General features: G+C 43.2%; 1 protein-coding gene across 1 annotated transcript in view; it reads left to right on the top strand.

Annotated features, from left to right (window-relative positions):
* The first annotated feature begins 443 nt into the window (after positions 1-443).
* The window catches only part of GLP1R (glucagon like peptide 1 receptor), an 83,976-nt gene continuing 58,144 nt past the window's right edge, over positions 444-26,275 (top strand). The window contains exon 1 of the mRNA XM_067293188.1: positions 444-506. The gene's annotated coding sequence lies outside the window, so the exon portion shown is untranslated. The remainder of the gene's footprint in view (positions 507-26,275) is intronic.

Here is a 26,275-nt window from a genome sequence, read left to right as displayed (position 1 = left end):
CCCGCCCCGGCGGCCCCGGCCCCGCCGCACCTGGCCTGGCCCCGCCTCCCGCCGCCACAAAAGCGGCCGCCGCGGCCCCGCCGCTGCCGCCGCGCCCGGCCCGGCCTCCCCCCCCCCCCCCCCCCCGCGCCTCCGGCCCGGCCATGCCCTTCTCCCCGCCGCCGGCGGTGCCGCTGCGCTTCGCCCTCGCCCTGCTGGCGGCGGCGGGGAGGACCGTCGCCACGGGGCCGGTGAGTGCTGGGCGGGAGGCTGGGGCTGCGCGGGGCGCCCGGGCCGCGCCGCCGCTCGGGACCGGCAGTCCGGCACGGGAACTTGCGGCGGGATGGCCGGGGGCGGCGCGGGCGCTGCCGGGGGGGTTGAGCGCGTTGCGCCTTCCTCCACCTCGGGCTCGTGCGGGTGCCAGGGGCAGCGGGCGGGGGTCTGTTAGAGATTTGGTTGAAAGATGAGATTCGGATGAAAGAGAAAACGCGTGAAGACACTGTGGCTGCTGTGGCACTATCCGCCAGGTAACTCTTTCTCCCCTCGCCCACGGACTAATAAACTTGTCGACTGAATTTAGTGCAGTGAGAAACGGGGTGGGACTGCAGCAGTGGAAGTGAATTTTAGAGCAGGCTGTGAAGGAGAGTGAACCAGGTTGGGACGCAGTAGTTGTGGGGGGGAGGGGGGGAGATCCCTTCCCTGAAAGTGAGCGGGAGATGCTGAGACTTGTGACACGCCAGAGCATGATGGCTAAAATCTTCTTAAATCTGCCCCGCGCGGCTTGATTCAGTGCTGCTTCACTGGCGCTTCGGTCAAATCACACAAATGCCTCCTCCGGCAGAAGCAAGGTGGAACGAGTGGGGCTGTCGGGTTTTCCTGCTGTTATGCATCTCCGTGGGCGCTGGGAAGCTGCCAGCCGTGCTGAGGCGCTTCCCGCACTTGCCCGGAGCGGCCGCAGGCTCGGGAGGCTGCTCGGGCAGGGGCTGTGCTGTGCGGACCTGGAAAGGCAGTAAAACATCTTGGGAAGAGTAAGGGGAGGTGGTCGGGGGAGGAGGTGGGTTAGAAGAAAGGTGAGGGATGAAGGAGGCTAACCACAGTTCAAGGGACCTCAGGAGAGACCAGCAGGACTGGTGTGTGCAGGAGGGCGGTGGGGGTCAGGGAGTTTCGGGTGACAGAAGAAAGGGAGAGCAGCCCCTGGGGGGGTTGAAGAAAGCCCTGGGAAGAGCCAGGGTAGCCAGGAGAGGTAAGGTAAGGTAAGGTGAGGGCTGCTGAGATGAGGAGGGGGACAGTGATGGTGATAATGGAGCAAGGTTGCTGGTCGTGGTGCTTCTTCTCAGGTGCTGAAAGCATTTGTGGCTCTTTGAATCAAACAACTGTAATAAGAATAATTGGTTTAGCTCCCAGCTAGGTCCAAGTCTGCAGGGTCTCCTTGGTTTTTAGCTTGTGGGGTTTTTTGGTTGTTTTAGGATTTCCTTATTATGGTCATTATGGCCTTGTTAGAGGGGCAACAGGCACAAGTTACATCAAGGAAAATTCCAGCTAGATATTAGGAAAAATCTTTGTATCATGAGGGTGGTCAAGCATTGAGGCAGGGGCCCAGAAAGGGTGAGAAATCTCCATCCTTGGCAGTGTTCACTGTTTGATGGGACAAGGCCTGAGCAACTGGGGGAGCAGAACCAGGTGACCTCCTGAAGTCCTTTCCAACCTAAATTACTGTAGGTGAGTGGTGGAGATGAGTAGTGTTTGCTTGCTGTAGTCAGTCGGAGTCCCAAAACTTTCTCTTAACTTCAGGGCTGTGTTTGGCGGTGCCACTAGCAAGTGTGTGTTTTTGTGTGTGGTACCAGAGCAAGGAACTAGTGCTACCTATGCGGTAGATGAAGCTGAGACCTTGTCCCAGTGCTGGGCAAACTGGTGAGGCAGAGAAACAAAGTGAAGCACCTTTTCCGTAGCAGATGGGTCTCCTTTGGCCGAATGTGAAAGTGAGGGGAGAAGAAAGAGGAGTTTCTCTGGTCTCAGCTCCATGATTGGCCTTTGACTTCAGTCTTGCAATGCATCATGTGCTTTTATAGACTGTTCTGACACTAGAGGGTCTTATCTGACAACTTGTTTAGAGCAGTGCTGCAGTTTTGCTTGTTGTATGCTGAGAAAATATACAAAATGTTCTGCTTGATCCTAGGTGTACAGAAATATTGGACTTCTGCAGCTGGGAGTCTTTTCTCAGGTTCAGTTTAGAATGATGTTAAAGGAAATACTTAAAGTGAAAATGACATTGCTTAGGGGCTAGTAAAAAGCAAATTCTGATATAATGCTGGGTGATAACACATCACCTGCAAGGTCTTGTGGAGGAGAGGAGCATAGGTAGAATGGTCTGACAGGGAGATGAGGGAGAAAATAGTTTACTGGTGCTGTGACTACTATTTACTTTGGCATTACCTTTCTCTCCCCAACCCCTCGAACAAGTGAGAAAAGGGAGAGGGCACAGGACAGGGAAAGGAGAAGAGGAACCCTAGAACATATGTAGAAGAAAAAAATTTAAGTCTGGAGTTTTTTATTTGAGTTAGTGCTGCATACTTGCCGTCATCTTAAAAACAGGATGACTGGAAATTGCTTAATAAGTGGCTAGACCTTCCTTACTGCATGGAAGGTAGTAAAATGACCACAAGCTGGTAGCACATGGCTGCATTGCAGAATTTCATTACTAATGACAAGCCTGTGTCCTTTCCCTGCGTGGCCTTGAGCAGTAATGTCCTGCTACTCCCAGAGCTGACACCAGCTGTCTGCTTGTTCCCAGCATGTACCTGGGATTTGGATTTCAGACTCCAGTTTCTTGCATAGTATTTGTGCTCAAAGCTTTGATAAGATAGTCTTGAAGAAACTAGTTTAAATATTGGTGAAGAACAGACAGGAGCTGTGCCACAGTTCTTAATCGAGGGTTCTGTTCTTCAAACTTATCCCTAGTATTTTTGTTTCTAAGGCTAAAATGCGATTAACAAACTCCTGGGCGAAAGTACAAACAGTTGAAGTCAATGGAAAGGTTACAGATGTTGCACTCTCCTCAGCTTTTATTCCTGAGGGGCTTTGGTATGGAAAGAGACAAGTACTCATATTGATATCAAGTTTTGTATTGGAGTGAGGGTGTATGGGGATTTACATATGTACATATTGTTGGTGCTTTCTTAATTACTAATGGGATATTTAAGCTCGCTTAGAGTTGCTAGTCTGTTCTCCAAACCAACGGTCAGGATGATATTTGGGGTGTGTGTAGTTACTACTACTTGCTTGCCCTTCTGCAGACTGTTGTGGCTGCTTCCAGTTCTGCAACGTCTACTTCTTTAACCATGGATATCTAGTATCAGGTATTTTTCTGAGAGTACAGTTTTTCAATCCTGACAATCCAGGATGAAGAGATGCAATTTTTTGAGTTTCAAATGCCTTATTTGTCTGCTGGGCTCTGGCCTTGACAGCGCAGAGATCCTGGTGTGTTCGAATGTACCAATACAGGCTTGCAGGACTGGTGACTATTTTGATTTCCTGTATTCTGTTGCGTGCCCTAATGCTGAGAAGACTAACTAAGGCTCTTGATTACCACTGTCCTGTAGATGTGTTCCTTAATCATTTTTGCACCTGATGGCTTCTGTGGAGCTTGGATGAAAAACAAATAGAAAAGTGATCTGGAAACTAGTGACTCCATCCAGAAGCACAGACAGACTGGATCTTCACTAGTTGTGTCTTTTCCTGGGCAAAATCCCCTCCATATTTAGGTTGGCTGGAAGTTCTAAGTTTTTCTTTGTCTGTCTGTCTTTTTTCTCCCCCTGCTTTGAGAGGCTCACGCACTGCTCATTTTCTTTCTGTTGCCTGCACTATCAATATCATAATATTCTAGACCAGTCTCAGCTTGTTAATCCTTCCTCTGTGATTATTAGCAGCACATACCAGCAGTGATATACAAAGCAAATGGAGAAAAGGGTAAATGGGCAAGGTCTCTGACAGTGTGCTACCTTGCTCTAGTTACTGTCAGATGATACTTGGCCAGCTTCTAGGTAACGGGCCCCTTTCCTGGGAATGTGGCCAGGTTCTTCAAAACTTATTATTTGCAGGCTCTTTAAATTCGTGGCTATATCGGTGTGGTGTGAAACTGTAAATCACTTAATAATATAATCATCTTAATACAGATTAAATCAGTGTTCCAAATGAAGGCTAAAACCTTTTTTTATTCAGAAAGTGATTTTTTTGCAGAAACAACTGTAATTTTTTGGAAACTCTGTAAAGCTAGTGACAGTGCATGTGCTGTAAAACCAGATGGCCTAACACAGCAAATCTGATTATACAAGCTAAGAAGAAGATACTTAATTGCTTGTTACAATATCTAGACCTAGCTGTATAGAAAAAACATTTCAGGCAAAGTTGCTTAAAGAGCCAGGGATATGGGATCTCCAAGGACTGAAGGAAAGCACTGCGTTTCACACAGCAGAGCAAGGAATTGTCCCTTTGCAATGGTATAAAGTTCCAGTGTCTTGTCCAGGCAAGTTCAAACTAGTGAACTTGCCACAGGCTGTTGTCAAATCTTTCCCTCCTTCCCCACAGTTCTTCCCTTCCTTCACCACAGCAAACTCCTGCGCTCCAAAAGTTGTAGTTTTAGCTGCTATATGCTTCAGTGACACTGAGTCTGATGCAGAAAGCATAGAGAGTTGTATACTGGTTGTCAAAGAGATTTTTAAAGGTATTATATCATATCCTGTTCCTGTTAGCCTGGCAAACTAAATTGAGCTTTAATTTGCTGTGTTGATGGATAGCCAGCTACTTGAGAGGATGTACCAGCAGGAGCTGTTATCTCTGACATCACCGGACCTTCATTAGTTTATAACTCGAGCTGTCCTTTGGAAAACTGTATGTTTCCTTCTGCAATGCTGTAGTGAAATGAAAACTATTATCTTGGTATTCAGCTTCTCTTAATAAAAGCTTCTCTATTTCTTTCTCTGTGGTAAACCGGTGTATGTATTATAGCCAAGGTTGTCTGCTTGAGTTTCCTTGAAGCAATGTACTAGCTCTATTAGTTTGTATCTTAACAAGGGTAACTACACAACAGCAAAACATCTCTTTGTTATGATGAAAGATGTCTGGACAATAGATAAGAGACCTTCTATTTAAGCCTTACAATGTTGTTTTCTTGTGAGGCTGAGTTAAAACAGGAACTTCTTTAATTAAAGCAACTCTTCCTAAGCTAGCTACCCAGGAAAAGACCAAATTTAATGCTTGCATCCCAGATGCTTCCCATCAGAAGAGGGATAAGGTAAACAGTGTATAGGGGTATGTAACCTGCCTGATGGCAGGTAGCCCTTTCAAATGTCATCAAGGTGTATACAATGCAGGAAATGTCAAATTATGATAGGTGCAAATAGGTTTGCCCCTAGTGGCTGAATAGTGTTCTGTGATACCTCTTTTGACTCGGTACTGGAAACAGATGTTTATAAATTGTAACTGCAGCAGCCTATGATCCGCTGCATTCCAGTGATCACTTGGTGTGAATGTGAAGGAGCTTATGAAATGTGCCATGAATCTCCATGGATAAAAGGAAAATGGACAGGCAAAGACACAACAGCATCATCTGCATGTTTTGTAAGTGTAGAAAGTTCATCTCTTCTGCTATTGTAGATGATTCTGCTCTTACTGCCATGAACGTGGAGCTGTGCAAAGGGAAACACTCTGCATTTCCATCGGGATTTCAGTAAGTCTTGCAGTAGTGTGTCCCTGGGATCCATCGTGGCAAAACTCTCCATGGAGGACAACAGGAGTGGATTTTCACTGATTATCTTCCCCTTAAGAATTTTTCTGGCCCTATTTTCTTACAGAACCACATTTTCCCCCCCCCCATCCCCAATGTAAGTGAATAAATTGCTTCAGCTTAGTAAGTGCCGATACAATATCATAAGAATCTCTTTCCCAAATGCTTATGTGGAAGCAGCCCTTCCCCCTGCACCAAGTTCAAGTATGACTTTTTAATGGTCTCATGAATACTGCAGCTATGTGTAGAATCAGTGCAAACTTATTTAATTGGATGAACAATTAAAAATGCAACTGGGTAGAGAAATTGTAGCTTACAGATGTAGAAAAGAATAGTTTCTCCAGCTAGTGGCTGTATTGACTATATCTTATTATTGTTTCATTATAATTGATTGTTAACAGATTGCCATCTTGCTGCTGTCTGGTATCGCCTGCTATTTTTCTTGCAATTGATTGCATTTCCATTGTTAGCTCACCCTTTCTCCATCTTCTTCCTGAATTGTTTTATGCTGGCTTTCCTCATTCCCATATTTTTCTGCCTCCTTCTTGTGCTCTTCCATCTCTTGAGCTCATCTGCATTCCCTTATTCTGTTCTTGTCTTGTCTCCCTTATGCACTTCCCTGCTCCCAGTTCTTTAATGTCTTCAAGTCAAGTTTTGAAACTTCGATTCTTGTTGTATTTGATGTGTAGTTCTAGCTCTTGTTTGCTGCTGCCGTTTCCTTGCTATGCTATCTGCTGTGCTAGGGGAGGAGTTCAAAGTGAGCCGGGTTTCCAGCTGTACGTTGGGAATAGCTGAAGATTCAAGATCTGTGTGGAGGAACCTTTTGCAAATGTTACAGGAGGACGTGGCTCTCCTGTTGTCCTGCCTTCTTCCCTACCTCCCCCTTCTTTAAAGGTCAGGTGAGTGTGATTTAGTTTGCCAGGTAACTTTGTTAGGCTTGGGGCATGTTGTCTGCTCATGTACTCATGCCACTTACCATTTGTTCGGGTTGATTTCTCCCCCCTCCCTGCCCACCCCCTTAGCATAACTGCACTGCTTTATTTTATTTTTCACAAAGCCCTGTTCTTGCCGGTTTGTTAGATGTAATGTCTTCAAGGGCAAACAGAAGAGGCATGTGCATGGACGTATGTGTGTGTGACAATCTTTGAAGTTTGCACGTGGACAGCCTCTGAAGTCTTGCCATTTTCCAGGCTGTCCCAGTTCTGACTGGGGCACTTTGGTCTCCTCTCTGGCACCTACTGTTCTGGTGCTGCTCAGCGCATCAGTCTGAAAACTGAGCCCCACTGAAGGGCCTAGCTTCAGGTCAACCAAAACACCTCAGTGACGTACCTTAAATGTCTAAAGATTAAGCTGGAGGGAAAACAGTGCTCTTGTATATGCCTTTCTCTAAATGAGAGTCTCTGCCCTGAGAGACTTTTGCTTTAAGTGTCTCTCTGAAACCTGGCGCAGGCTTGTGGAGCCATCATCATGCTGATACAAAAGCATGCTCTGGTGTATGACCAGTTTAGAGTGCCACTTGCTCCTACACATGGACAAGGAAAATGCAGCCAGAACAGAGCTCAACACCACAAGAGCTGCCTCCTGAGTGCTCTGGCTCTGTCTGTAATAGGTGTTTCCCTGGGGTTCTTGGTACAGTGGTCTGACTACTCGTGAGTATGTCTCATGTGTTGAGACAAGTTGCAGAGTGGTAGCTGACACTGTAAACAGCTATAGCACTCTGCTGAGCCATGCTAATCAAGGGAGGCACACAAAACACTTTCCAAAGGAGTGTGGGAGTTGTGCCTCTTAAAATTGCAGACTCAGGGATGTTTCTGGATGTGCAGCACCTCCCTTTCCCTCTGTATTCTGATAGCAACAAATGTCTACCTGATCTTTCCCATAGGGAATGACTGCCTTGTCCTTCCACTTGCTAATATTTCCATTCCCTTTTTGCTCTGTAGATATCAGCTGTGTTTTCCATCAGTTGCTCTGAGTTGTGAGGAAATAATAAACTGTCTGTTTGCTTCTCTAGAGTTTGCTTCTACTTCAGACCTGAAGAAGAACATATGGTTCTGCAGGTCTTTCAGATGAACTCATAAGCTGAGGGCTGGAGGTGGAAGATGGAATAGATCACATCTTTTCACAAACCCTGTATCTTTAGGTCATTATGGCCTACAGTAACAATACTATTGTGAAGCAAGTCTTTGTCTTTCAGCCTCAAGCCTACTAACAGCATAGTACTGAGATCTAGTACTGCATATTTAGCTTGCTGCAGATTGCTCATGGTATTGACAGTCTCCTGGATGCTGTTTTTCATCCTTACATGCTCTTTTGTTCTGAAAACTGAAAATTATTTTTCTGCTTGGATCATATGCCAGTTGTTCATTGCGGCTCAGCTCTTTGCAGCTAAGTTGTTTTGCTTTTAATGTGGCCTGATTATGAGTCAAGTGTTGCATTTGCCCACCACTTTCCTCAGTTCAGAAAGTTTTTCTTAGTTTCTGTACACAGTGTTCAGAAAACAGGTCTATTTGGACTGTATTAATTTTGTAGGGTGACTGGGTGCAGTGCTTAACTGTAGCAAATGGGACTCAGTATTGTGTGAGGCTCTTACAGCAAATAAGTCAAAGGACTACTTTGTTACTGTGATGGGCATTGACCCCCTCCCTCCACCCCCAAAAGAAAAAAAAATCCTAAAACAAAACTCAGTTTCCATAGCATTGTAGAGCATCCATTTTCTTCTTCTCTGAAGTTTGCTATCACTGTGTATAAGGAAGATAGCGAGTGGGAGGGTATGGCTAGTCATCTATGGCCCTGCAATTGCTGAGATCTCGCCACAGATTCAGTAGATGGAGTGATTAGGAAGTGCAAGGTTTAAAGCAAACACCAACATCTAGGAATGCAGCAGCCTACCTAGTATGTTGTAACCTCATGTGAGGTGAGCAAGTTTCCTATTGTTGCGGAAAGAGCCAGACCTTGAAGAACCTACAACTTCCAGGCAAGTTACCTAGAGAAGTGCTACGCCTATTGGTACAGCTGTGCATCGGTTAGTGTATAGATACAGCCCTATATAACTGGATCAATGCTCTCCTGTTAGGCCAGTCCCCCTCTTCCTCCTTCAGTCCTGCTTTTCCTAAATAAAAATACTCCACTGTACAATGCTAATTATACACCATGGATGAGGCTTTTTAGTTTTCCCATCTTAAGGGATAAAAACAAGGTAGGTATTGGACTCAAATTATTTGAAATAGCTGTTGGCCTTTGCTTTTGTTAGATACTGTGATGTCCTCTAATTTATTGCCCTTTTCATTTACCATTTCTTAGCTAAGAAAACAAATTTATCCAGTACTATTTGAAATGCATCATTCTAAAAATAACTTAAAAATCTGTTCCTTTTAAACTCTGACACTGCAAGCAAAGTGTTCCCTGAAAAAGATCTAACAGGAAGTAAGTTACTATATGCTGTTTACAGTGACACTACATGGTTATAAATTGCATATAAAATAAATGAAGCTGTATTTGTTGTGGACTTCTTCCAAAAAGCCCCAAATTGTTAATGCATATGATTACTTTAGATAAAGTATGAAGCATCACAGAGATGGTGCAGAAAACACTTGGGCATAAAGGTGGTCAAAAACAAAGAGTCTTTCAGAAAACCAGGTTTCAACACATTTAGTGTTGCGATGGATGCAGAAATTACTTTAACAGTCTGGATCCTGGCACTCTTGTGCTGTCTGTTAGTTGAATCTAGGTGACAGTTGACGTGGGAAACTTTTCTAAAACCTGTATCCAGTCTCTTATAGCTTAGTTGCCCTATGGGCTTTCAGGGACAACTAATGTTAGTTAGCTAAAGGGATAAGCCTTCATAAATTAGAAAATATTTGGAGAATAGTTCAGCATGTCCTAAATTTGTTCATTGCTCTTTGGGGACTGAGGCACCTGGTGGTAATGAATGAGGTTATTAAAGCTCTCTAGAATAAAACTGATTCTATTACTAATGAGATGTAAGGAGAAAAGAATGTTAACTTTACAGCTTGAAATTTTTAAGTTTAATGACCTTGCAATAATAAAGGTGGTTGTAAATCACAGGAAATGAGGATGTAATTTGAAATTGTATCTCTTGAATTCTTATTTGTTTTGATGTCTGAGATACATGGGTGTCTCAGGGTTGGAATGTGATGGAAAATTCTTAATGCATATATTTCCTATTTTTTGCTTGTACCATTAGATAGTATCCATCTCCCCATGGAGATGGGTCATTTAGAAGCTGAAGAGTTCTATATTTCCTGTTTTGTCTTCCTTCTTCCTTTCTGTTTACAGTAACTGAGTGTTGGGACATCCTCTAACAACTCCAACAAGATTACAACAGTCTTTCTTCCCTCTTATTTCCTCCCCCCCTTCAGCATTCTTAATTAATGTTGGTATTTGGAGGCTGAATTTGCATATCATATTTCACCATTCAAAAATTTTTCAAGATGCAAAGCTCTAATGTGTCTTCTGAAAATTGATTTATAATCACCAGATTGGAATCAGATTGGCAGTTCAGGTGATCACACCAGGGATGAAGCAGTGTATATCAGTGGTGAAATGGGCGAGAGATTCCATGGATTAATCCCTTCCCCTACATGTTAGCTCTAGAGAAAACTATCAGAGTTGTGGACTGATAACTTTTTGCAAAAGAAACCTTGAGTTAGTGCAGTCTTAACTAACTACTTTTGCCTGTTTTTGACAAAAAAGTGCCATGGGCTTTCCAAGTAGGAACATGTCTTGTTTGGACCTTTGTGGTGGTCTTCCAGGACCCTCTTTCTTCTCCCAGAGGGGAGATAATGCTGACTTTAGTGTTTTGAGGAGAAACTCTTGTGCCTTAGTCAGGATATAAAGGTTTATTTTAACAAAAGCCTGAAGTGTCTATGTGAGGGTGGATGGGAAGAACCTGCTTTCATCTGCGAGAAGCGTTTGGGGGGTTATCTGGGAACAAGGCCCTGACTCCTCTCTGTGGGAAAGGAAGGAAGAGAAGATGGCTAACCAAAACTTGGTCCGCTTTGTTGCTGTGGTGTTTGTGGTTGGTTTCAGCAATCAAAGGATCACTGCTGTCCAAGGCAGTGGTTGCTGTTGGCCAGGAGTCTAGCCAGCCTGAAATCTGTGGCTCACTCACAGAGCTGCTGTCCGTTCTGCTGGGGTTTTCTATTTATCTGGTCTTAATTGGTACCTGCTGTTGGATGGCAAAAGGCCTCCTTCTAGGAATAAGGGATGAAATAGTTACAATGAGAAAAGAAACAAAGGTGTTTGAGGGATTGTGTTGAATATGTCATTATGGTTGTGTAGGTCTGAAGGCACATCTGGTGGATGATTGATGACAAATCTCTAAGTTTGGGCTTGAGGGTGTGTCTGCAACTTCTGATCTTCCTGTACTAGACTGTCAAGGCAAAACCCAAAGTTTTAATATCCTACTCTCACTTCAGAGAGATTGAGTTAGGTGATTAACATTCCCATGGACATATGTTTAGCTATTGAATTGAGATGGGTTACAGTATTTTCTTGCATTTTTGCATAGGAAGTAGAAATGGGAAGATGACACTCTCACCATTATTGATAGTGTAGGATGACCACATGCATGTATGTACATATGACTGTAATTCATGCAATAAGATGACATCCCCTAAATACCTGTTTTGGGGAGGGAGAGAGGGTGATGAGCTTTCTTGAGTACCCACTTCATTTAACAAGGCAGGGTGCTTCGAAACTAATGTGACAGGTGTCTTGGAAATACCTGTAATAGTTACAGAAGGCAGTAGAATACTAAGCCCTTTTTATTTTGAGTCAGAGTTGAAGGGCTGTGTTTTCCTGAAAACATCTTCTGTTGCTGTATAATTAATGGGGAGGGGGAAATTGCAGCTGCAGAGTAGACATCTTAATCAACAACCCCATTTGTACTATTAAACAGTATACTTCTTAGAGCCAGGAGGCACTTAACAATGAAATATGCTGTCAGTTGGTGCTACAAGTTCTGTTTAGTGAGGTTAAAGGCTGGAATATTGAGAGGACAAGTCTAGTGTAAACATCCTTTAGAGTTCATAAGGCTAACTCTCTACTTGCTCAACCTTTAAATACTTAGTTTTCTTCATCTTTCTCTTGTATTGCCCCTTGCTTGTAGAGTTCTCCTGAACTCTCCAGAGTTCAGGTTCAGCAACTTGGTTCATAGCCTGGCTTTAACCTTTGCAGTGTGCTGTCCCCTGTTGTCTCTGAAAATATACTCTGTAGCTGATCTTCAGTAGAAGGATTTATGGTGCTCTTTAATCTTGGCTTTTCCATTCTGTCTGAGTTGTTTGGCATAAAGCTTAAATACAACTTAAAATTAATATCTCCAGGTATTTCATGACTCTGCCTCCACCTCTGAGGGGGAGGGGAGAAAGCGAGTGAGCACCAGTGTACCAGCCCATCTAGAGAAGATAAATTTCCAGTTACTGTGCTGGGAAGAGAACATACATAGAAGTCCTGAATTCCAAATGCTTTCTCTTGTCCCCAAATCACATCTGAGATGATGATCTTTATGCTGACTCTACTTTATGGCCTTTTTAAAAAATTTATGGCTGTTCTTGCTCTTTCTTCTTCCCACTATTTTTGTCATGCTGGAAATATTTGGAGCAAAATTAAAGTCTGGAAATAAACAGATTTATTATGTTGTTCAAACTGTCTGTATCCTGCTCAATGGACAGCTGGGATCAGCACAGAAGAAAAGTGTTTCTTGAAAGGCAGCAAGGCAGCAGACTGGCTCACTGGGAAATGAGAAGATGATAGTTTTGTAGTAGCAAATCTGGAATACTGTCAAGTATGGAGTGACAGGCAGCCGACATAGAAATATTCAACTTCCAGTACCATTGTGAGCAAGCTCCTTTGTGCTTATTTTATAATGCTTGTTTTTCCTTTGGGTGTTTTACGATGCAAACTGGAAAATAAACTATTTGAAGAGCTAGGGATGGAGAGTGTCAGCCTACTTTGGTCTTGACAAAATCACTATCTCTTTAGGCTTCTTTCCCCTCTCATCAGTCTTTGCTTCTGCCCTGGTGCCACCTTGCTTTTTCACTGTTTCTGGGCCAACTAATCTGGCAGCAATGTTTTGCAGATTAGTGTCCCTTCCATTAAAGTTTTGGTAGAAACAAAGCAGACGGGCTGGCCAGGCTGCCATGCGTTTGTCCAGCTGGTAGGAGGACTGCCCAGGCTGCTCACCTAACGGGCTCCTCCTGCCACCCTGTCTCAGTCCTGGCCAAGACTGTCCTCAAGTCCTGCCTTCTTGCTGCCTGTTCTCCCTGGAGTGACCTGCTGCTCTTTTGGTGATGATGTTTCCTTGAACCCCATAGAAGGGACACTTCTGAACAACTCCAATTAAGGCTGTGAGCTGGTGTGTGGATTTTCGTTTGTCGGTTCCCCCTCCCTTCCCCCGGCCTCACCTCAAACACTTGCTTATATCGTAGTTAGCTTAGTGAGGTCCTGTACTTGACCGAGGCACCACAGATTTAGTGATGACCATGGGTGTTTGCATTTTTTCTTTTTTTTAAGCTAATAAAAACATTTTTCTTCTGACAACTGAGTCTATATAGTTAAAGGAGTCTTCATCTTAGAGATGGGAAGTGCAAAGGGTGAAACTTCAATGAATTCATGACTTGTTCATTTTAAAACTGGAAACTGTGCAAAGAATGTTGAGACAGGTTTACATGCACAAAGACTTATTCACAAGGTATGAATAAATCCTGATCCTCATAAAGGAGGATGATGTACCTAAGAAGGACCTGAAGAGAAGGTTGTTGGAACACAAAGTTTTTCCTGTATCTGCTATTTCTATCATGATTTTGGAATGGGCTTTAAGAAGATAATCATAGCTGACCTTTCCTTTCTACTTATCACTTATTCTTTCTACACATAGTTTCTAAGTTTGTCTCACTAGGTATAAATCTTAATTGCAACATATTCTGAGAGATCTGTATACCTTGTATCAGTCCTGAATATCAGTGATCTACTGACTTGGCCTTTGTAGGGTTTAAAATCTGTGATTTTACTTCTTAGTGATGAAGCAGTTTTTTGAAAAAGTCTAGGAATGTTGGTGTTTTGCTTTCAGTGTGTTGAGAACTAAGCGTGACAGAGTAATATGGGAGTTTCTTTGAAAAGATGCTCTTCTAATAAAACTGCAAGAGCATCTCTGATAGCTTTGGAGAAATAAATTGAGGCTGAGATTTGCTGCATCTCAGTGTACAAAGTAAAAATGAATTTAAATATTGTATGTGGGTGTTTGTGCAACAAAGGAGGATGATAAGGCTGACAGATAAATCTGGGCAGAACCCAGTAATTAAGGCTAGAAGGTGACAACGGGAAGAATTAACGCTTGCAAACTGGTGCATCCACTTTAGGTCCCGTGCTTTGAGTCTTGTCTTCCTAGATTCCACATATCCTCAATAAGAGGGAGAACAAGAAAGAAGAAAGTCAAGGGAGAGCTCTGTAGGAATATATATGGCAGCAACTAAGCCTGATGTCCAGAATGAGATACCGAGCACTGCGAACAGCTCTGCTGTATTCTCTGGGTGCTTTGAAAGGGTGCAAGAAGCTGTGTGCACGTGTGAATATGTGGCTGGTATGATGTTTGAGCAGTACTCTTACGCATATGGTGGTTAATTAAGCAATTTTAAACTTATAGGTGTAAGTTTTCTGTCCTCAAAATCTATGCTACTAAGGTGAAAAATCACCTGATGTGGAAGAGGGACTTTTGACTGTAGTACATCAGTGTGCTACTTTACTAGCTGTGAAGAGCTGACTTATTTTTGGGGGGGAGGTAGTCAGGCATGAAAGCTTTTACCAGTCTCTAGAACCAGACATGATACACAGGCCTGATACTGCAGCACTTCCATTTACAGAATTTGACTTGTTCACCCAATACATTCCCTCTTTTAACTGGGAAAAATGGAAAGAAATGTAAGCTGCCATCTGAACTGCAAAGCTGAAAGACTAAAAATGTTACAGGAAAAACTTACTGCATAAAAGTACAAACACTTTTATTTTTGAGGTGTTTAAGGATGCTAATAATATCTCCAATATTTTCAGCTGTGTAGTCTTTTGCAATAACTTAAGCCATTCTTGCAGAAGTGGAAGTGGCAGCTAAAGGTAACTCCAGCAGTGATATATAACAAACAGGTAAGGAAGCTGATGGAAACAAGTACAAATCAACAGTTTAAAAATTGCTAATGAAGATGAAAGTGCCTGAGAAGTCTGTGGCTGATGAGGCTAAGGACAACACAGACTCTGCTGTCAGAAACCAATTGAACCCTAGCAGTGGTGGAGAGGAGGCATCAGGCCTCCCCTGTACAGAATGCCAGGGCAGAGTGAGGGAGCTGTGTGCCCTCAACGGGGAATAAGATGGGATAGAAAATTGCTGTACCCCATGGGCCTGAGGGTGGAGTAGGTGTCAGTCTTATCACCAGCACTGGAGACAACAGCATGTGATACCTTGGTGTGGATTTTCCTGGCTTATAAGAGAAATTCTGGCCTCCAAAGAGATCAGATTAATTGGGTGTTTAATGAGGGAGAATGGAAAACCTCTGCACCACAGCATCCGGAAAGATTAGTAGTATTATAATACTTTGTTATCATGGTACTGTGTGTAGCAATATTTTGAAAGACTCAATTGACATTTGACTTCACTAGTAATTCATCCAATACACTATTATCAAAAGGCTGAAAAAGATCTAATTTAACTAATACTAATCAACCTGATATCTAGGGAAAACTGAATGTGGTGTGTTTTTTATGACATCAGTCCCATGTGTTAATCAAAACTACTGTGATATACTTCATGTTTTGTAAGGTAATTTCTTTTAGGGAAACTTACTTGCATGATTAAGTCAACTTGGACCAGACATAAGCTACAAATTCAATACTGAGGGTAATTAACCATACTAGGGGCTTGCCTAAGGGTGTAATGGATTCTCTATCACTTGAAGTCTTCAAGTCAGGATTAGATGTGTGTCTGAATGGCAATCCATGGTTAGACTAACGTGTGAGATTGCAGAAGTTACTGTGAGGCTCTAGAAGATGTTATTCTGGACCTAGACAGGCTGGAGAAAGGGGCAGAGAGGAACCTTGTGAAGTTCAAGAAGGGGAAGTGCCAAGTCCTGCATCTGGGGAGGTACAACCCCAGGCACCAGTACAGGCTGGGGGCTGACCAGCAGCAGAGCAGCTTTGCAGAGGAGGACCTGTGGGTCCTGATGGACAAATTGACCATGAACCAGTAATGTGGCCTTGCAGCAAAGAAGGCCAATGGTATCCTGGGTTGCATTAGGAAGAGTGTTGCCAGCAGGTCGAGGGAGGTGACTCTCCCCCTCTACTCAGCCCTGCTGAGGCTACATCTGGAGTACTGCGTCCAGTTCTGGGCTCCCCAATACGAGAGAGACATGGAGCTACTGGAGTGAGTCCAGCAGAGGGCTACTAAGATGATTAAGGGACTGGAGCACCCCTCAGATGAGGAAAGGCTGAGGGATCTGGGCCTGTTTAGCCTGGAGAGGAGAAGACTGAGTGAGGGGGAATTAGCAATGTGTATAAGTATCTTAAGGGAGGGTGTCAAGAGGGTGGGGCCAGACTCTTCTCTGTGGTGCCCAGCGATAGGATGAGAGGCAACAGGCACAAACTGAAACACAGGAAGTTCCATCTGAACATGAGGAAAAGCTTTTTTACTGTGAGGGTGACTGAGCTCTGGAACAGGTTGCCCAGAGAGGTTGTGGAGTCTTCATCCTTGGAGATATCCAGAAGCCATCTGGACAGATTCCAGGGCAATGCACTGTAGGTGACCCTGCTTGAGCAGAGGGATTGGACCAGCTGATCTCTAAAGGTCCCTTCCAACCTCGACTGTTCTGTGATCCTGTTATGCAGGAGGCTGATGAGATTATCATCATGTTTTCTTCTGGCCTCAAGGTGCTGTTGCAGGCAAAACAATTTCAACTTGGGGAATTTCAATAAACTTATTGTGAATTAACATAAACTTGTAATTACTGATTCAGGTATTGAGAAACAAAGATGATGAACAATTGGACTTGACTTCTCCTTCCCCTTCCTAGTCTCAACTCCCTTGTTTTCACCTTGTGTTACACTCAGTCCCTCCAAACTGTTTCAGCAAGGTGGCGGGTGGCACAGGAGGTTGGGGTCAGTGCACAACGGCTTCTTTCTGCTGCTCCTGACTTTTTACTCATCCTCCTCTGTGCTGGTGTAGGTTCTCCATGGGCCGCAGTCCCCTCGGGCACACCTCCTCTGGCCCAGAGTGCCTCCTTCCAAGAGCGTGTCCCCAACAATGTCCCCCTTCCTCCTTTTTGTGTTGCCTCTTGCTTGTCTTCTGTGTCTCCTCGCATCTTTTCTTTTTGTATCTTCTCCTGTTTCTCCTTTAGTGCATCCTCACATTCCTCCTTCAGTGTCTGGTTACTGACTTTTCTTGAATAGTTTTGAGCAGCACCATATGGTCCTCTGGTAAAAGTTTTGGCATGCAGTGCACTGTTTTCATCTGTTTTAGAGCTGGCTGTGACCAGCCCAGGGTGTTTCATGGCTTTCTCCCACACAGGGCGCCCTGTAGCCCACGGCTACCAAAACCCTGCTGTTTATGCCCAATACATTCCACCCCTCACATCTGCAAATCATATATTTAAGAACTGCTTGAATATACATTCATTTGAAACTCTACTTTTAACATCATCACAATCTTAATGTACATGCATTATAACTTCTACCCTTTCAGACAATAGAGATTGACATTTGGGGTTAATGTTATCACAGTCTGTATATACTCCTTGCAAACTGGACCCCTTGTCCCTGTGGCAGGGACTTTATAGCAGTTTGAATATTCGCTGTACTTTACAAGCAAATGATTAAGATAGCGTGAGCAACGAGTGACACCACTGTTGGAGGTGCCAATAGGTTCATGACTGATTGCAGTAGGGCTTCATCCAGACCTGAATTGGGTGGTGAACAGTCTTCACTTGATGCAGTGAGGGCATTTCTTATTTGGGGAGTAAAATAATGCACCAAGCAGCTTTGCTTCCCCTGGGGCACACTCCATGTCCTGTGGCAACGTTAGTTGAGCTCTGACCTTTCCCAGCACTTGTGATTCTTCACAACTTGAGATCACTGAAGGACTTTCCGTCCTGCTTCCCCGTATCCTCCCCCTTTCACTTCAGAAACACCCACAAGTCCTGGTGTGTAAAGGAAGAGCATGGATGATTTTCAGCCCTTCTTGATGCTTTTTTCAAAAAAAAGCATCTGGTACTACTGGATTCTCTGCATTGTCCTTGGCCATGCTACTAGTCTCATGGCTGTCTTCTGGCATGCTCCCCCAGTGTGGTTTGTATAGGTTACACCATGATCTTGGGATGTCCCAGCAGCTTATCAGACGATACCAGATGGCGCGTTAATAACCTGGTGCTTAGGTTAGATGGTGCTTAGCCACTGGGGCTTTTGGACCATGGCATTAGCGATCGCTACCTTTCTGGGGTCCCTTCCCCCTTGCCTGTAAACATGCTCTAGCAGTCCAAGCAACTGCAGCTGATTACCTCCTTTTTTCCCAGTCCCTCCACAGTGTTATCTTCTCTGTGGGACTGGGCCTTTGCTCTACATATCCCTCCATCAGCTGAGCCTGAAGGTGGCCTCCCTTGTGCAGGGAGGAAAAGACAATGTGTCCTGTAATAAAGTTGCTGCTATTTAACTTTCCAAATTTTTTCTCTAGCTTCTTCTCTGCGAAGCAACTCTGTTCCTACAAGTGCCGCTTGATTTAAGGTTAATGTCAGATGGGAAATATGTGGCTGTGAAACTACTAACATGGAACTAATGGAATGATTTTAATTTCTTTAGGTGACCTATCCATTTTCAGCTGTGAGTGGTTATTACTGCATGGTCACTGCTTCCCTCAGTGCTTTGAAAATTGGAGATGAGGGAGGGAAAGCTTTGTGTGCGACTTAAACTATTTGTTTTGGTAAAGGTTAGAGATTCAGCCTGAGGGGCAGCTCGCTCTTCTGTGTTTCCATTTGTCCAGGCTGGACAATTTTCTTGAGCAACTCTGCTCCCCCCAGCTATCAAGATGTTCCACCCTGCTCTTAGGGCTTGTCACATCTTGTCATATTGCTTTCTGAACACCATTGCGCTTACTGCCTACATGTCTGTCTTTCTTTGTTGCTGTCTTCTGACACATTTCCTCTTTCTTTTGACCATCTCCCCAAAGAAATGGGGGAAGCGTCTGTCCACTCAGCGTTAACATTAACGTGGTCACAGTTCACTTCCATAGCTTAAACCACGGAAGCTTTTTAGCTCCATTCACCTCTGTAGAAACACAGATGACTTGGGAAGGAAAGAGGGACTGAGGGAGAGGGAGACTTATTTCTGTGGAGAGTTGTGACCACATCGTTGTATTAAGCTGTTGCCACAGCAGACTTGCAGAGCTGAAGGCTGTGCTATCTACCAGAAGTAAAGCTGTAAGATCAGGGCCAGTAAGGATCCTGAAAAAGGAAAATCTACCAATTTCCTGAATATCAGAAAAATGATGCCACGAGGCTCCTTCTGACAGAGATCAAAACCTGCTAGGAAGTGGCCTGCGAATGGGGTAGGGATAAGCTTTGGAAGAACTGGATGTTACTCCTTGCATGCAGGTTCCTCTGCTGCGCTACTGCTGGGAGGCAGAAGCACGGTCAGTGCTCTGAATTGCCTTGCAGGACCTCTGCATAGAGCCTCAGCTGGTGGTTCAACCTGTGCATCCAGTGCCAGGACCTCTGGGCAGAGCAGGGGCTGAGTATTAGTGTCTGAACACTGCATATGCAAGGTTAATGCAACTGTGTGAATGCAGCTGAGGTAAGAATGCAGAGGAATTGGGAGAACAGCGAGCTGATGTGTGCAGGCTACTGAAGTGGGTTGGAAGCTACCTAATATTTTGATTAGATAAGAAGCAAAATGAGTGGGCAGAGAGAATTGAGGAAATTGCTGTTTGTTTGTCTAAGAGACTTGATAATTTGGCCCAATGTTGACTGTTGAAAGAAACGTGTTTCAGTACTGGTTTTAATTAAAATTCTTAAACTGCAGAACCCTCTGAGATCAAAAAAAGGGATTACTGAAGTGAGCTCTCAGGATTAAGCATACAGTATCACAAAATAGGATTTGATTCTAACAAGCTGGATTCAATATTGGAGCTGAGTTAAATTGTCAAATTAGTTCTAAATCATCAAATTTATACTGAAAAGAATCAGCATAAATACTTAGGATGTAGAAAATGGCTTTCTGTCTGGTGTAATGCTGTTGGAATGGGCAATGCCAGTCAAATCTATCATTTGAATAGTATCATAATATAAAATTACTACTGTTTAAAACATAATCTTAATGACAATTAGAAAATGTTTACTTCTGTACTGTAGCTAAATCTTTTCTTCTTTTTATCCCCTCTTCATCCCCAACAAATCATAAAATTTTTTCTTCTATAATTCATACTGATTCAATAATGCTGTTTATAAATTTTAAATACTGTGCATTGCTATTGAATTTAATCTTATGGAATTTGATCTCATATCTCCCAATATGGAAATTCCAGAAGAAGTTGTAGGACTCATAGTTAAGTTCAAAGAGGCAGAAGAATTTTTTATTTTATAAAGGTCTGTATCTTCTGTCCATGCAGCTGTCCTGGTACTAACTTCAGACAACTGATATTATAGTCATCTCCTTGGACACATTAGAATAAGAAGAGAAACAGGACCAGAACTCATAAAATCTGTTTTTATTTTGGTCACCCATTCGCTTGCTGTAACATTTAGCATCTCCCGTAATGTTTTTATTCTGCTGTGTTTCCAACATGAACAAACTTATCTTACTTTTCCTTATCTCCTTATCTTACTTATCTCCTTATCTTACTTTTTGAAAGAGGCATTGTGGTAGACTAATCCAGATAGGTGAAAGGTCTGATCTGATTCCTATGGTAATAGTGTGGTTCATAATTTGCTTTGCAGTCTCGGAGAAAGGGAAGTCTGTGATTTGATTTGACTTGCCTGTATTTCTGTAATCTGTTTCCCTGGCAGAGAGGGACTATAGAAAAACTGGGAAGTAAGCCCATTCTAGATAAGTTTGACAGTTACTTCCCCCTGTGGAAATGGGGGGGAGGAGGAGGAGTATTTTATGATCCTGTCAAATCAGGAAAAAAAATGTGGTAGCATAACATTGTTACTGTGAAACACTGAACAGCCAGGAATTGTTTGGGATCTTGGGTTCAAAGTCTTTGGCCTGCCTAGTCCTATGGAAATCTTTAAAAAGCATCAGTCTCGTATTAAAGATACAGGAAAAAGTAGTGAGGAAAAAATTAAAATCACTTAATGTTTTAATGAGTGTTTCTGTTTTTAATAGCTTTCATTCCTGCAACCTAAAACTAAAGATGTCTTTATAGGTGAATACTGTCTGATTGTAATTTTATTGAAGATGGTGATAACTGTCCTCAGGGAAGGAAAAGTTGGAAAGTTTAGGTTTTGAGTTGGAGCTGCTGCTGTTTTATTTTTGCCTTCAAAGAGGCTGAATTGGCCTCCACAAATAAAAGTCATCATAAAACTGCACAGGGATCCAAACAAGCATTGTAGCTCTCATATCTGGTGTTGATTCTTGCTTGTGTCACTTCTGCAGAAAGCCAAGCATAGCACACAGTCTTGTTAGCTACTCTGAGACCTCACAAATACAGACTATTGGCAAGTTAGGATGATGCTTTCAATTTTGCCTGTCCAGTTAGAGGCTTTCAGCAGTACAGCAGAAGCAGCAACTCTGGGTAGGGAAGTCAAACTTTTCTGTATCCTGTTTAAGACAGGAAAAAGTGGAAGGAAAAGGACATGAGAGGGGAGTTTCATGTTCTGGATGGTCTCTGGAGGTGGCAATGTCCTCTGGATCCCCGCTGTTTCCCTCTGCCCAGGAACCCAGCTCTGAGGATGCTGTTGCTGTGGGGTGCAGTGTCAGACTTTGGCTCTTCCAGCTTATATGGCTTGTTGATCCCAGTGTCCATGGACTGCAAGATCTTCCCATCAAATTTTGGATGAAATAACATGAAGATCATCCAATGTGAACTAAAACTTCAGGCAAGTTGGTTTGGTCCTTATTTGTGGGCCTGTGTTACTTATGCCTGTTTTGCATGGCCAGAATGGGATCCATGGGTAGCACCTGAGTACACTTCTTCCTTTTGGCTTACGACTTTTTGTTGTTGTTGTTTTTAACATTTCTCCATATTAGGCTGAGTTAAGATGTTATCCTTTATGCAACATTGTTCCTGTCTTGTTTTTGACAAATCAAGCCCTTGGAATATAACCCTTGGCAGCTGTGTGGGCTGAACTCTGGAAAGTATAACTTTATATGCTGGCTGTAAAATGCCACACTGCATCCAAATAAATAAGTGTCAACTCTGCTGTATATACTGCAGTACCACAAAGATATTGGTGTGTGGGTTCTGTCCTATCCAAATGTGATACACCCACGTCATTGTCTTATGCCAAGGTAAACCTGGACCTTGTCTTTTATTTAACGTTTGGAAGGAAAACAGAGGAAATTTCCAGCAAATGAGCTTCAGTGGTAGAATTTCTCTTGTATGCTTCATTCTCGAATGTGTCATAAATGCTGATGAAAAATCTAGCAACTTGCAAAGGTGCTACATATCTCTGCCTTGACAGAGGGATGGGTAGGAGGGAAAGAGCAATGTTTTTGATAATGGGACAGCGGACCTTGAGCCACTGTGACAGTGAGCTGCTGAGAGGGTTAACTTTGCATTAGTTAAAACCAAAATAAACCACTGCCTTCAACTGGAACTGTAAAAGCCATACAGATTTAATTGCATTCTCTAGCAATCTCTAAACAATATTAGATGCAGAACCCATAAAATTATATACCCGAGATTTTTTTAAATAGCTTGGTGGTGATTATTTCCATATCATACCCTTTATCTTTTTGAATTGGAGAACTAAGTTTGTTTTGTCAGTGTTTGAGAAAATGAGCAAGCAACAGTTCTATATTTTTAACCAGGAATGCGTTCAGTGGGAGAAAGGTCCGTGAAGGTTAATATCTGGGTATTTTTTTTCTTGCTATTGAGCTTATCACAGGGATCCCAGTAATATGGGATGACAGACTGGTAACCAGGTTTACATTGCTGTTTAGGGTGTGTGATCCTGCAAAAATAGCTGACTCTCTGCACCTTGCTTTCTGATCCTCCACCACAGTTCTTGAGAAGAGAGCAAGCGTCTGTTGTACCAAGTCATTTGAAAAGCTGAGCTAAGCCAAACTCCCTGAGATGCTTGGATGGGAAAAGTGAAAATATTCTGAGGGTTTCTTGCCCTGTGAAAATACAGAAGGTTATCCACAGCAAGGCAGTGTTCTCTCAGTCCCTGGGGTTGTGGTGAAGGTTTCCTCTGTTTTTTTTGAGGAAATACTCTTCCCTTGCTCTTGGAAACTCAAATGTTGCAATTCCACTGCCCCACACGTGACCAGACCCATAGGGCTGCACGCTCTATCCATCTCCATGCTCAGCCTGCTCTGGGACTGGACTGTTACTGGCTTTTAAATGCACTTAGTCCAATATGTAGATAAAGAACCAATTTAGCTAATTGCATTTTAAACCACAATAAAAGGAGTTAAAAATCCAACTTTGACAGATGTTCTTTGCTTTGTTTTGCTTCAACAGCTCATCAGAGACCTTCAGGATGAGTCAGTTACCCTAATATAGGCATCTAGTGGTGGTTGAAATTTTGTACGGTATTCAAGACCCCTCATGGGACTAGCAGATGTGACACAGAGTGTAGGGGGAATTCGCACCTCTCTGCAGCTGTGCCTGGAGACAAAGCAGGACACTTGCACATGTCTCTAGCAACAGTAGGTACCTTTGAGTAGGCACCTGAATTCCATCATAAATCTCTTCAAGTTCTAGCAACCCTTTCCCTTCCTCACTGTCCCTGTACTCGCCATAGTGATGGTAAAAGTTACCATAGTATTTTTAATGGAAGGCTGAGTTCTTCCAAGAACATACGCTACATTTCGTTTCTAAAGCCATGAGGGTAGGCCTCAACTGCTCTTCTCATCTTCAGCTTTGTAGGTTCCCCTGCTGCCTCAACACCACTCAGCTTTGCTACTGTTCTTTCCTTAGTGTTCCTAGGGCTGCACCTTTGTGTCTAAAAATGCAATTTAAACTCTTTACGCTGCTGTTTTGCCTACTCTGTTGTATAACAGCATCAATACTAAGTCCTCTTCTAAAGAGCACTTCACAAACCTTGTCTCTAGATCTGCAAAGCACAGTAAAATCTTTCCTTACAGAAGTCCTGTGATAATTTAATTCTCATGAGTGCTGGCGCTTTGTCTCCTGCTAAAATTGCGAGATTGTTCTCTGTTCTCCCAGAGTTTGGTAGTTATTGTTTCTTTTGAATCTTGCATTTTTCTTTTGTCTCTCTGTATAGTTACTCAGTAGTTTCTTGTGTCATGTTTATGACTGGCTCATGCAATAAGTCCTTGGCAGCAACATTCACCAGAACAGATGAAAGGAGTTGTAATGAAAATAACGTTTACTGGTAACGGCTGTCAGACTAAATATGTGCCTGTTTCAGCTGTAAGCATACTGGTTTGTGGGTCCTGTAGTGACCAGGGAGACCTCCATCCAGACTGGGAGGGCTCTTCACAGGGTAGATGGAAACTCTGCATGTAACTGTCCTCATCCCAGGCCTGTCCATCACTGAGGAGAGAGACAACAGAATATCCCCTCAGACTTAGGCTTGTACCACATTTTCAGTCTAACCTACCTGACCTACAGGAGCTTAATTTATACCTCTCTAGAAGATAATGCTTAGTTCTGTAGCATGCTGAAATATTAAGCTGTACTTTATTCTCTTGATTTTAAGATCACATACTATGCAAGCTGTTTTAGATATTAAAAAAAAAAAAAGTTTGCTTTGACATCTGTGCCTTTGAATGCCAAATATTTTGCCTTGATCCAGAAAATGACAGGGGCCAGCAGATATTCTTCTCACTGGAACACATCTTGTCAAAACAAAAATTTTAGGGAGGGGAAGAGAAGACTGTGGTCGGGTTTTAAAGCTGGAATGAAGCATCACAGGACAGACTTGAGAGGTTTGGCCTCACAGCGAAACCCTGAAACTTGTGGTCAGTGCTGATGAATTCACCTGCGAGTTTAGGCAGCTTATCTATTTGGAGTGATTCATGGAACATGAAGTCATCTGAATGGGGAGCTGCCTCCGCCTAGTCAATTGACAGAGTAGGAATACGCCTGCAATCACTTTTGTTTTTGTTCTTTAAGATACCTTGCTTAAAGACTCCAGATGGAAACCTTCAGTATTTGGAAATCTGCAGTTCCAAGTCTCTTCAGAAGGTACATACTTGCATCATGTTTTTTTCTTTAATCCAGCAAGAATTAGCCTTTAAAAAATAAATTTAAAAATGGAGTGATTACTGCTCTCTACCCCTTTGGTTTTGGGTTCACATGGGACTGAGCGCATTCAACCCTTTGTTCTGAAGCTGTGCAGGTGTGCAAAAGAGGAAAAAAAATGCATAATGTCAGGCCAGAATGAGAGACCAGGTGGTGCAGTGGTTCGTTTCACCTGGGAGAGAGGAATCCTGAGTTCAAGCCTCTGTTTAAAAAATGGTATATTTATACATATTCCTGTCCATGATGGGAGTGCCGTTTGCACTTTAGGTGCTTTAGGATGCTCTTCAGACAGGCTGGAATGTATTTTTGAAGCTGCTCAGGCAAAGGATGAAATGGAGCTGGGATTTTGTATGCTCCTGGCAAGTTATTGAAAGCACAGGACTAGAGGTGTGCTGTGTGTTTGAGGCCTGCTCTGAAACTGGGATGAGCAACTCTGAAGAAGCAGGCGGGCAAATGTCCCTTCTGTGCATTGGTCAGGTTTAAGTGTCTTGTGAGTGCTTGCTCTCAAGCTCTGCATTCAAAAGCCTGAAGGCATAAAACTTCAAGTCTTAACCTTGAAACACTGACAGAATAGAGGGACCTCCAGGGTTAGAGAGCTGTTGAACCTTTTTTTCAGAATTTCCCTTTATTCAAGCCCGGTGATTTCCCATCGTCTTGAAGGTCTGGTTGTAAGTGCTAAGCTGCTGCAGCTTAGGAGGAAACTCAGCTGGCAAACATGACCAGGGAGTTTGTGGCAGGACCTGGAAGTGCCTTTTGCGGGAGCTCATCAGCTACCCCTTCTCACTGGCAGGGAGGATGCTGAAAGGGCTTTTTGTTAAGCTCTTGAGCTACTGAAGTCATTGGTTCATTAGTAACCAAGGAACAGAAGTGTTTACAGGAAAAGCTCCTGGAAGCTGGCAATAGACTTTTCTCTGAAAGAAAAGCTGTTTTGATCCACTGTTTTTTGTTGTTGTTTTTTGTTGTTTTTTTTTCCCTGAAGGATGAGGGATTTGTCCAGAGCGGTCCAACTGCTGATGAAGTATCTTGTAAAATATGACTTTGGAGGTATAATTAATATTATATCATCATATCAATCAAGCAGCTTTAAAGAA

The sequence above is a fragment of the Apteryx mantelli genome, chromosome 3, assembly GCF_036417845.1.
Source record: "Apteryx mantelli isolate bAptMan1 chromosome 3, bAptMan1.hap1, whole genome shotgun sequence".
Classification (NCBI taxonomy): domain Eukaryota; kingdom Metazoa; phylum Chordata; class Aves; order Apterygiformes; family Apterygidae; genus Apteryx; species Apteryx mantelli.
This window is presented reverse-complemented; position numbering and strand designations above follow the sequence as displayed.